The sequence below is a fragment of the Carcharhinus amblyrhynchos genome, chromosome 25 (genome assembly GCF_965287045.1).
Source record: "Carcharhinus amblyrhynchos chromosome 25, sCarAmb.v2.hapA, whole genome shotgun sequence".
Taxonomy (NCBI): domain Eukaryota; kingdom Metazoa; phylum Chordata; class Chondrichthyes; order Carcharhiniformes; family Carcharhinidae; genus Carcharhinus; species Carcharhinus amblyrhynchos.
The window spans coordinates 31,052,883-31,065,657 of NC_137348.1; the positions used below are offsets into that span (position 1 = coordinate 31,052,883).

General features: G+C 45.3%; 1 protein-coding gene across 1 annotated transcript in view; it reads left to right on the top strand.

Annotated features, from left to right (window-relative positions):
• Positions 1–12,775, top strand: part of pappaa (pregnancy-associated plasma protein A, pappalysin 1a) — a 329,950-nt gene that overhangs the window by 180,018 nt on the left and 137,157 nt on the right. The gene's annotated exons all lie outside the window — the stretch shown is intronic.

The following is a 12,775-nucleotide window of genomic DNA, read 5'->3' on the forward strand; positions in this document are numbered from 1 at the left end:
CAGTGGTTAGCACTACTGCCTCAAAGTGCCAAGGATCTGGGTTCAATTCCCAGCTTGGTCACTGTCTGCGCTGAGTCTCACCGTGTCTGCATGGGTTTCATCCGGGTGCTCCGGTTTCCTCCTGCAGTCTGAAAGACAGGCTGGGTTAGGTACATTGGCCATGCTAAAGTCTCCCTCAGTGTACCCAAACAGGTGCCAGAGTGTGGCAATGAGAGGATTTTCACAGTAACTTAATTGCAGTGTTAATGTAAGCCTACTTGTGACAATAATAAACTTTAAACTTATAGGAGAAAAGAAAATGCCCGTAATCAAACTTCATGCTTTTAAAATCGAATGATTTTTGGCTGCCTGTTAGGGAGAAAGTTCAGTCAGAAGTCTGACAACACCAGGTTTAAGTCCAACTGATTTATTTGATAGTAAATCGGTTGGACTTAAACCTGGTGTTGTCAGACTTCTTACTGTGTTTACCCCAGTCCAACGCCGGCATCTCCACATCAGGGAGAAAGTTCACAGAATACTTCTACAACCATTCTTGGCTCAAGGCTTCTTTTCCTCTTTTGCGACGCTCTCAGGAGATTTTGTGGCTGGGGGGACGAGTGTAGAAGGGTTGGGGACCGGGGGATGGGCTGGGGAGCCGTAGCTCAAAAGCATTGAGCTATGATAATGAACTATGTGAAACAGGTTGGATGCACCAGCTGTGGTGTTTTCCTGCATACTATGTACATTCGTACAGAAAATTTCTTGAACAAGACTTGTTCCCAAAATATGACTTCAACACATAGTGGGCTTGAATAATCATATATACATATATATATATATATAACACAGCCACACATACATATATATATTAAAAAAAACACACAAATGTAAATATATAACATATATAAATACTATATATATATATATATATATAACATACACACTCCTGGGTCGCTTTGTAAGTCAGCACAAGCCGTGCTAAGTTGACATATTCCATAAAACTGAATGTGAACTGCCAACTAAAGACAGCTGCGAACTGACTAAACAAAACAATTTAGGTTCTTGTTTTTGGTCCCTTCGTAATGTTTCTTTGTATCTGTATGGTTTACTGAGGCACTGCCCCGGTCTTCTTTTGCTGTAATACTTGCAAAATTACGAGCTGGCAAATTGTTCAAAATCATCCATCCAAATTGGAGGGGGGGTGGGGGGGAGAAAGAAAGAGAGAGAGAGAGAGAGAGAGAGAGAAGCAGCTCCCATGTTACAACATCACAAAACCCCAGAGAGACCAGAACTGGTTTATAAACGTGCCGAATGGTTTGTTTTAATAAAATGTTTGTCTCAAGCTTCTTAAGTCTGAGAATGCTGGAGAAAAATCTCTGCATGCCCAGCAGCATCTGGAGGGAGAGGAAACTAAGAGTTAACGCCTCAGCTCCACCTGACTCTTCATGCATCCACAGTAGTTTATAATCTATCTTATACTATCTTAGAAAATCGTAGAAACCCTACAGTACAGAAGGAGGCCATTTGGCCCATCAAGCCTGCACACACTACAATCCCATCCAGGCCCTGTCCTCATATCCCTACATATTTTCCCCACTAATCCCTCTAACCCAAGCATCTCAGGACACTAAGGGGCAATTTCAGCATGGCCAATCAACCTAACCCGCACATCCTTGGACTGTGGTAGGAAACCAGTGCACCCGGAGAAAACCCACGCAGACACGAGGAGGATGTGCAAACTCTACACAGACACTGACCCAAGCTGGGAATCAAACCCAGGTCCCTAGAGCTGTGAAGCAGCAGTGCTAACCACTGTGTTACCGTGCCGCCCATCTTATAGTCTGACGCCATTTTGTAAAGCACTTAAAACAACTGAGCCAGAGGCCAGTTAACCCTTTCCAGTATGGTGCAGAATAAAGAAAGAAAATGTTTTCCGGTAGAACCGGTGTCATGGCTTAAGGAGAAAAACAGGCAAGGTGTGACATATAGAATCCTTACAGTGCAGAAGGAGGCCATTCGGTCCATCAAGTCTGCACCAAACACAATCCCACCCAGGCCCCATTCCTGTCACCCCACACATTTACCCCGCTAATCCTCCTGACAGTAGGGAGAATTTGTTACATGGCCCATCACTCAAACCCACATATATCTTTGGAATGTGGGAGGAAACTGATGGCACCCGGAGGAAACCCACGCAGACACGGGGAGATCATGCAAACTCCAGACAGACAGTGGCCCGAGGCAGGATTTGAACCCGGGTTGCTGGCACTGTGGGGCAGTGGTGCTAACCACTGTGCCGCCCTCATAGGGAACATTTCAAGAGTCTGCTGCCCTGCATTACGTGCCCAGCTAGTCCACTGACAGGATTTGGTTTTCAATTCTTTCATTTCTCCAATATTGCCACTGGAAGTTTTACTCTCTTCATTCCCAGTTTTAGGAACTGTGGTGATATTCGAATGCATTTTCCCACTGGGCATAAAGAAAGAAAGAACAAAGGCAGATTTCCATAGCATAACCAGCAGACATCAAAAGGTGCTTTTCAGCCAGTAAAGTGCTTTTTGCAGTGTGATCACTGTTGTAATGTAAAAACATGGCATCTCATTAGTTTCCAGCAAACTACTGCAAACAGAATGTGATAATGGCTAGATAATCTGTTTTCTTTATGATGTTGATTAAGGGATTATTATTGGCCAGGATAAAACTCTTCTTCTTTGAAATCTTTTACATCTGGTGGCACAGCGGCTAGTATTGCTGCCTCTCTGTGCCAGGGACCCCGGGTTCAATTCCGGCCTTGGGTGACTGAGTGCAGTTTGCACATTCTCCCCGTGTCTATGTGGGTTTCCTCTGGGTGCTCCAGTTTCACCCCACAGTCCAGAGATGTGTGGGTTATGCAGATTGAACATGCTAAATTGCACCTTAGTACCCAAAAGATCTGTAAGTTAGATGGATTAGCCAGGGGAAATGTGTGGGGGTTATGAATGAGCCTGGATAAGATGCTCTGTCAGAGAGTCGGTGCAGACTCGATGGGCCAAATGGCCTCCTTCTGCACTGTGGGGGTTCTATGAGCTGAGCAACCACATGAGGCTTAGCCTAATGCATCACCTGATCCTTCAGTGGGACTTGAACTCAGAACTTTGCAAGTCAGCTACCAGCTGAGCCACTGCTGATACCCAAAGGTAGTGTTTGAAATTGGGTTTTGCTGAGTTAATCTTTCCATTTTCTTCCATATGTTCTGCTCCCTTGCTGGGTGTAGTTCCCCGAGTGTTGGTAACGCTGTGGTGTCTCACCTAGCGAGAAGTCTCACAACACCAGGTTAAAGTCCAACCAGTTTATTTGATAGTGAACTCGCAAGCTTTCGGAAACACTGTTCCTTTGTGTGTGGAGGGTTCCTTCCACACACCTGACAAAGGAACAGTGTTTCCAAAAGCTTGCGAGTTCACTATCAAATAAACTGGTTGGACTTTAACCTGGTATTGACAGACTTCTTGCTGTGTTTACCCCAGTCCAATACTGGCATTTCCACATCATGCCTCACTTAAGCAGCTGATCCTTGCCACAGCAGCGTGACTGTCCTACAACAGGCCTCTAGGCTTTCGACTGCTGCGGGAAAAGCGAGAGTGAAAAAAAAAAATCAACCAGCTTTTTTTTTCCAAATCCTGATCACTCTCCAGTGATCCCCTGCACAAAGTACCATGTCCATTTCTGTCAGGTGTCAGCTGAGATTTTTTTTCCCCTTGTCAAGAAACCTCCCACCGCGCATGGTCTGGATTCACACACAAACAACAGCTACTTAGGTGAGGCACCACAGCATTACCAGCACTCGGGGAACTACACCCAGCAAGGGAGCAGAACATATGGAAGAAAATGGAAAGATTAATGTCCATTAAGGTTTAAAAAACAAAGCACAGAACCAGAGCTGAAGGCTGAACTGTTGAATTTTCTGTGGCGAATACTTATCCAGGAATGACGACTGCGAGTAACAATAACCAGGAGGTGTCCCCGCTGTAGCATTAGCGGAGAAAACAATCTTGGTTACTATCAATTAAAGTTAATGTATTCAAAGGCTTCAAAACCCAGAGGAAAGGGAAAATATGAATTGGAGATTTCCAGAAGACATTAGCATTCAGGGTCAACCAGTCATTTCATGTCCAACTGCAGCTAATTAAGACAAATGTTGTGGTGCAGGCCTCAGTTTCCCCACAGGGGGCTTTTTTGAGGTCTGAAGTGAGCATGCGCAGGCTACGCGCGTGTGAACGTTGCCTTCACAATCCACTGGGCTTCTTTATTACAAAAACAGACTGAGCTAAGCAAAGCATTTCAGGAAAAGGTCCACCGACCGTTAACAGATACGATGTGCAGCTTTTACCGTGTCGTTCTTGTATTCGTAATCTTAATTGTTGACAGAGAAGACAAAAAGAAATGATAGATCGCAGAGCCAGGCGTAACCCATACATTTCCTGATGCTACAGAAGGATAAACTTGATTTGGAGCAGGCGAGAGATTATTTTCAACCGAAGGATGGGTTGAATGCCTTATCCACAGGAATTAGTAGCAAATCTCAGTTAACAATGGAAATCAGTACAAGGAGATATTCAGAACCCAAATGGTGGTTGGTAGGGGCTGTCGCTGCCATGTTTGACACTCAGGCATTCGCCATGCACAAACACACGCACACAAACCTCCCCAAACTTTCTCTACTAGGTCTCCAGTCCCAACATCGCTTCTCTTCCCAGTACCTTTCCCCTTTATGAGGTCTTCTTACACACCCCTCCACCTCCCCACCCCTATCAAAGTAAGATCACAGGATTGTCAGCTCACTGAATTGAACTCACCTCAGCCAGCTCAGCCCCCTGGAAGGACTTGATGCCTTAGTTGGTCCTGAAACCTCCTTCACCAGTTACCTAACCATCAGACTGGAAGTCAGCCTGCAGTTAGGGATCCAGTCACAGTGGTGAGCACTGCTGCCTCTCGGCACCAGGGATCCAGGTTCAATTCCGGCCTCGGGTGACCGTCTGTGTGGAGTCTGCTTGCTCTCCCCATGTCTGCATGGGTTTCCCCCGGGTGCGCCTTTTTTATTCCCACAGTTCAAAGACATGTGGGTTAGGTTAACTGGCTGTGCTAAATTGCCCCTTTGTGTCAGGGGGCCTAGCAGGGTAAATATATGGGGTCAAGGAGATAGGGCCTGAGTGGGATTGTGATTAGTGCAGACTCAATGGGCCGAATGGCCTCCTTCCGCACTGTTTTATGATTCTATGAATCAGTAACATCAGAAGCACACTGCAAAGTTAAAATAATACAATCTCCAAGGGAATCCCAACTCCTGAGTTTTGCCTGCCTTTCGGACAACTCCTTCTCCTTGCAGGTGAGGCAAGTAAAAATCCAGCCTATTAATTCAAGTCGGCATTCAGTCAGAAGGTGCTTCCTGACAGGGAAAGGCCTCCCTTCTTGTACTCACTGACCAGGTTACATGATCATGCCTTCAGGCTATTACAGCATCCCCGACCAGATGGTTGTGCCATTTATTTGGTGACCAAAGTTACAATTCACCGATTTGAAAAATGTAAAACAGAGATTTGTAATAAGTGCTCATTTCATTGATATTATTGTTCTGACGCACTTGTGGAAACTGTCAGAAAGGAATGGCATATCTTTAATTCATTAAATGTCCCGCTGCTTTTGTTGGCTGTGGCATAAGTGTTTTTTTAAACTGTATTTTTTTTTCACAATTCCGACTATTTTTCAAACCAAAAAGTCTTAACTTCATCTTCGTAATTTAGTCTCTAGGTCTCCCTTTATACACTGACGAGCTCTGAAGTAGGTTATTTGTTCTTGAAGACAAACCGCCTTTACAGAAACATCTGACAGACATTTGCAATATTACAATGGCAAGATTACACAAAACACTTAATCACATCATTGAGACATAATATCCTATAAAAAAGACCTTCTCCTTGAAGTGTAACTGACAGTGCACTCTTTAAAGTTCAGGTCTGAAATTATGATATATTGGAAACAAAAATGACAAGAAAATCTCTAACTTCATACTTAGAATTATAGAATCTCTGCAGTGCAGAAGGAGGCCCTTTGGCCCATCGAGCCTGCACTGACAACAATTCCTATTCCAGTCCTATCCCCATAACTCCACATTTACCCTAGCTAGTCCTCTTGACACTAAGGGACAATTTGACATGACCTAACCCGCACATCTTTGGACTGTGGGAGAAAACCGGAGCACCTGAAGGAAACCCACGCATAATGGGGAGAAGGCGCAAACTCCACACAGACAAGGTCAGAATTGAACCTGGGGCCCTGGCGCTGTGAGGTAGCAGTGCTAACCACTGTGCCGCCGTGCTGCCCATACTATTGGATAGGTGAGAAATAACAGGAGGGATATCTCAGTGTGAACAAAACGTCTTTTCAGGATGCAGTGACCACAGTTAATTAATATAAACTTGAACTCAATCCAGGTCAATGTAATGAAACTCTCTATCGGCTGGCTTCATGGGTTTTGAATGAAACACTTAATCCATCCTTCAAGGATGCAGCTCCGCCAACAAGTATTTATAATTGCACCTTTAACATAGTGAAGTGTCTCATTGTGCTTCTGGGCAGCACAGTGTTTAGCACGGCTGCCTCACAGCACCAGGAACCCGGGTTCAATTCTGGCCTTGGGCACTGTCTGTGCAGAGTTTGCACATTCTCCCCATGTCTGTGTGGGTTTCCTCTGGATGCGCCAGTTTCCTCCCACACTCCAAAGATTTGAGAGTCAGGTTGATTGGTCATGCTAAATTGCCTCTCAGTGATGACAGATTATCAGGTTAGGAATTGGGTGGGATTGTTTCCTGTCTAAGTGCAATGGGCCCAATGGCCTCCTTCTGCACTGTAGGGATTCAATGGGTATTTTGGAGAAAAGCACATCACCAAGCCACATCATGAGACATGAGGTGAGGTGAACAAAATTTTGGTCAGAGTTTAAGGAGTACCAGACAGGAGGAAAGTGAGGAAGAGAGGTGGAGTGGTGTAGGGAGGGAACCCCAGAGCTTAGTCAAAGATGGCAGAAGGAAAACTGCTGGATATGGGAAATTATTGTGCTGGCATACAAACAGAGACAGCTGGAGCACAATGCTGCTGTGCTAAGACCCTCTTACTTAAGTGCTCACTGACCTCCACAAACTCTAGGATTGCCAACCCTCCCAAGGTTAAGCTGGAGTCTCCAGAAATTAAAGATTAATCTCCAAAGCATTGCTGTAACCAATCCAGTAGAAAAATCATCGAGGCATTAAAAACATTGCGTACTTTCTTGCATTCTCTTTGAACATTTTCATTTATCAGTGAAACAAAAAAAAATGAGGTGGCAAAAAAATGGGCTATTTAACTGACAGCCAAGCAGCATCCAATCAGGTAACAAAGAGTGGCAGAGTGCTTGGAGACAAGAGGTCATCTGATGAACTCCCCAGAATGGGGAGACAGTGGCATCATACTACTATCACTGCACTAGTAACTCAGAGACGCAAGGTAGTGCGTTAGGGACTCGGAGTCAAATCCCACCATGGCAGTGTTGAAATTTCAATTCAATGAAAGTCTGGGTCTAATGATGATTGCTGATGTTCACAAGTGTCCTTCAAGGAAATAAATCTGATCCACAGATCCATAGCAACGTGGTTGACTCTTAACTGCCCTCTGAAATGGCCTAGCAAGCCATTCAGTTAGAGTGCAATTAGGGATGGACAATAAATGCTGACCCAGTCAGTGATATCTACATTGTGTTAACGGATTTAAAAAAAAAATCAAAGCAGAGTTGACAACCCCAACTGGTTTCTGGTCCAACATTGAAAATTCTCATTCTCCTGCCTAATGGTCTTGTCCCTCTCTTTTTCTGTAACCTCCTCAACTCTAATTTCTAAATTTAATTTAGAAATTAATTTCTAAGCCCTCAAGAAATCTGCGCTCCTTTAATTCTGGCACTTCGTGTGTCACCCATTTCCATCGCTCCACCACTGGCAGATATATCTTCGGCTGTCTAGTCTCACTGCTCTGGAATCCCTTCCCTAAACCGCTTCGCTTTTTGAGCTGATCATTCTCTTACTTAAAAAGGCCTTTGAAAGCTACCTAATATTTTCTTAAATGGATCATTTTGCCTGAGAACACTTGTGTGTAGTGCCTTCGTGTAATGATGCTCACCATGGGGGCAGTTCTCCTAAAAAGTGTTGAATTTGCGTAAAGACTGGAGTAAATCACGTTGCTTTTTTCAGTGGGAGTTTCGAAATGAACCTCCCTCGGTCTTTGCATTGCAGAGTGTCTCAGCATACATTATGCTGAAGATAGGGGTGGGGTGGGGTGGTTGGGGGAGGTAGGGACCATCTCCGCTGGAGAAGACAGCAGCGTAGCGCTGAGTGGGCCACTGTGCGTGCACCAATCTGTCAGCACTGAGATCGGCGCATACACAGTAGCCCCGCACTGCCAGCCTCCCCATGACCTTTGCATCGCTGGTCACGTGACCCTCGCGTGGTCCGACCACTGGCTCTCCAAACACGTCCAGGCCAGCCTCAACCCCCACCCCATCCCCCTTCTCCTGGCTTGCCTCGATCTCTACCACCTCCCTCCACCCCCCCTACAGTCCTGACTCCCCCCTGCAGGCTGACCGCCCCCCGCCACCGATGGCCAGCCCTGATCGCTGGCTTCCCTCCCTCTGTCAATCAGCCCGAATGCAGAGTGGCAGCGGGACCTCCCCACCCACACCAATTGTGCCCCCAGAGGCCCCGCATCCCATCAGGTCCCACCCGATGCCCAGTGCCAAGGTGCTCTGTGGGCATTGGCACTTTGCCCCTTAGGCAATGCTGGGGGCCCAGGTTGGCACTGGACTTTATGTGCCGTCAGCTCCAGACCCACCAGAGACTTCTGATGCTGACAGTACATAAAATCCAGCGGCCAGAGACTCATGGAGACCATAGCGCCCAGTGGGCAGTCCACAAAATAGCCTCCTGTCCAGTCTTCCGGCCTGTTGCGCTACAAAAGCAACACAGCAGTCTGGAAGAATCCCCCCACCCCCGCCCCCTTTTGTCTTCTGCATGACCTTTCAGATTGCCTCTTCCTGAGAGTTCCATGCCCAGGGTGATTATCCACTCTCGCTCCAAATTGGTCCCTCAAGACAAGTGACTCCCTTCTGCTGTGCTGCCCTTAACAGGACAATCATCACAATCACTAAATCCATCCCCCTTTAACTCTTTTATGCAGTGATCAATCACTAAGCTACTCAAGCCGAAATTCTGATTAAACATTGCATACACAAGTTGGATAAATCAAGTCTTTGAGGGTTTTTTCTGTTTCTTGTAGAACAGTGTAACTCCGTAGTCTAAGATGCTTCCACAGGATCAACATTAACAGGAACTACAAATAACGGGTACCTCTTCTGGCACAGGCAGTTCATTACAACTTGCCTCCAAGGCGCATCAATTACATCTACAACAGGTCAATTAGGTACTTTAGTGCTTCAAGGTTCAAAAATGTTTCTTGATGGCTCATTGATGAGATTGTGAATCTTATGTGTCCAAACATAGACACTTCTACTGGTCAGCTTTAATGATGTGTAATTCTCAAATAGAGTCTTGCATGGAACTCTCCATACAAGGGTTGCTGTCTACTGAGTTTGTCCTGGACTGTACTCTGACCATGTGAATACATTCATCATTCTGTAGGCAGTGCCAGTCTACAATTCCACATTGACCCTTGTTCTGCTAAGCACCTTATGTTATGGTGCATGTAGGCATAAACCATCACAATACAATTATCTTATGTCAGGACAGTTCTTTCACAATCTCAGCATGTGAAGGAATGGTCGTAGTACTCCGTTTCTAGTACTTAGGTCAAGTTTCTTTTCTTCCCAGCATTTCAATTCAGCACCTCTTTCATTGGCCATTTTATCATATTGGTTCTTTTACTTTGCGAATTAGCGTGATTGGGCGAATGGGCCAGGAAATGGCAAATGGAATTTAATGTTGGCAAGTGTGAGGTGGTCCACTTTGGTAGGAAGAATGGTAGGAAGGACTATTACTTACGGGGCGAAAAACTGCAGCAGGCGGCGGTGCAGAGGGACCTCGGGGTCCTTGTGCATGAGTCGCAAAAACCCAGCTTGCAGGTGCAGCAGGTGGTCAGGAAGGCGAATGGGATGCTGGCCTTCATAGCGAGGGGGATTGAATATAGAAGTAGGGAGGTCTTGCTGCAGCTGTATAGGGCATTGGTGAGGCCGCAGCTGGAGTACTGTGTGCAGTTTTGGGCGCCGCACCTGCGCAAGGATATTTTGGCCTTGGAGGGAGTGCAGAGGAGGTTTACTAGGCTGATACCGGAGTTGAGGGGGTTGAGCTATGAGGAGAGGCTGAATAAACTAGGCTTGTACTCGTTAGAGTTTAGAAGAATGAGGGGAGATCTCATTGAGACGTATAAGATGATGAATGGGATGGATAGGATAGAGGTGGAGAGACTCTTCCCGCACAAAAAAGACAGTAGGACTAGGGGGACAGCCTCAAGATAAAAGGGGGGCAGTTTAGAACGGAGTTGAGGAGGAACTTCTTCACTCAAAGGGTGGTGAATCTCTGGAATTCTCTGCCCGTTGAAGTGGTGGAGGCTGCCTCGCTAAATATTTTTAAGACGCGGGTTGATGGGTTTTTGATAAGCGAGGGGATTAAGGGTTATGGGGAGAGGGCGGGAAAGTGGAATTGAGCAGCGACAGATCAGCCATGATCTTATTGAATGGCGGGGCAAGCTCGAAGGGCTGGATGGCCTACTCCTGCTCCTATTTCTTATGTTCTTATGTGACCACTTCAGCAATCTTGTTGTCTCAATGTCTTCTCTAGAGCTGTAATTCCTTTTGCTCATTCTTTTTTACGTACAATACTTCCAAGTTTCGTTTGAAATTTTTAATTCTGATGTTTCTCCCAGGGTGAATTCATGATATTCTTGCTGGATAGACAATTCACAAATGGAATCTTCATTTCTATTCATTTTAAATTCAGCTAAACTCTTTTCGGCTTCATTATTTGCCCTGTCTGTCTCTGACAAAAATTTTGATGTGCTTTCATTCTGCAATTTTCTCGCTGTCCTTTGTTTGGTCATTTATTGTCTTTCATTGCCCTCCTGGAATATTTCAGTGCCTCTTCCCCAAGGTCTTTATTACTTCCTCTGAAATCTTTTGCTGCCTTTAGATCTTTTTTTTAAGCTTAAGGTCCACTTTTCCTTTAACACAAAATTCTCACAGCTCTTGCTTCTGTGGGTTATTCGCTCTCCATTTCTTTTTTTAAATTTCTGACTGTACCAGTCAATTCAGATTTGCTTTGCATCTGTGTAATAAGTCCTCGGAGGCAGGAGCGCCTTCACCAAAATCCCTTTATTTACAAGTCTGACAACTGCATACAGTTGTCTACGCTAGGGGTCCCAGAGGAACTGACACTCAAAGCAAGAGGCTCCCTGACCAGCCCATCAATTTGGCCCTTAATCAAGAAATTCATATTCTAACAGACCCACCTCAATTGCCTGATTAAGGTCATTACAGTCTGTCTCTCAGGATCTGGCAATATCTCACGACTCACATAACTTGGGCCACAAGCAGTTTCCTCAGAATCCATCCCATCCTCGTTGCCAACGTAATTATGCGCCATTGACTTTGTTAGGAATATAAAGGGTATTGATTAACAAGGAAAGACCATACAGAGGCCGACAACCCCACTGTCATTGCCCCCATCCCCTCCAACCCTCTCCCTCCACCCCCCCAGATTTCCTGAAGCAGCTCAGTAGCTGCCCCAGTCCCTACATGTCTGCCGACTGTCTTCTGCCTTAAAAGAGCATTCCACCCCCTGAGATTATAATCCAATTTCAGTCCCAATTGGTCCCTCAAGCCAGCTGACCGTCTTCTGTGGTATTGCCCTTAAAGGGACAATCACTGCAATTGGCACGTTTGACCAGTTTTGAGGTGGTTTCTAAATGCAAGTTTTTGATGGGACTGTCCTGGGGTTGGTCCATGCTGGCACTGATTTTTCAGGTTTTTAAAGAAAAAGAAATCCATTTCTCATCACTGATAATCTTCATGTTGCAAAAGGAGCAAATCTTGTTAACATAAGGTTGTGTATATTGTGGTGAGAAAGGATTCGTATTTGTGGCTTTAATTTCCAGGTCTGGCTGCATGGCGTAATGTATTTGAACCTTGATCATTCTTTTGCAGCTGACTCTCCCTGGAGAGTTAATTTGTGGGATAGATATCATCACTGCTATCAAATTTCTCCTGTCATTAAGAAAACCGCAGTCTGCCATCATGGCAAATCTATTTCCAGAATAAATAACCAAAAAACTAGGTAAATACCAGCAACCGAGAAAGAAACACTTTTAAGTGACCTTTCTAATATTCAAATAATTGCTAAGGTCTGGCAGTTCCAAGGAATGTTCTCCACAACAATAAACAGGGAGTCTTGGACAACTCAACACGATCAGGTCCTCGGAAAGGCAAATTATCAAGCGCTGTAATAGGGAAAGGGAGGTGGGAGGGGGTGGAGAAAAAGGAAATCTCTCAGCCTTGTTCACAAATTAAACAGATCTTGATAAGGGAGGCAAACAATTTAGCTACTTGAAGCACATTTCCAAAAACGTCAGCAACCTCATTGCAACACTAACATTCTGGGAAACGTACACTGCTCGAGTTTGTGCTTAACACTTTGAGGACTTGCCTTTCGTAGCTTACATCGTTTAAGTCTCAGAGTGGTCTGAATTATGAACGTAGGCTTTCAGGAGCACAAAGGGGAAGAAGCACAAG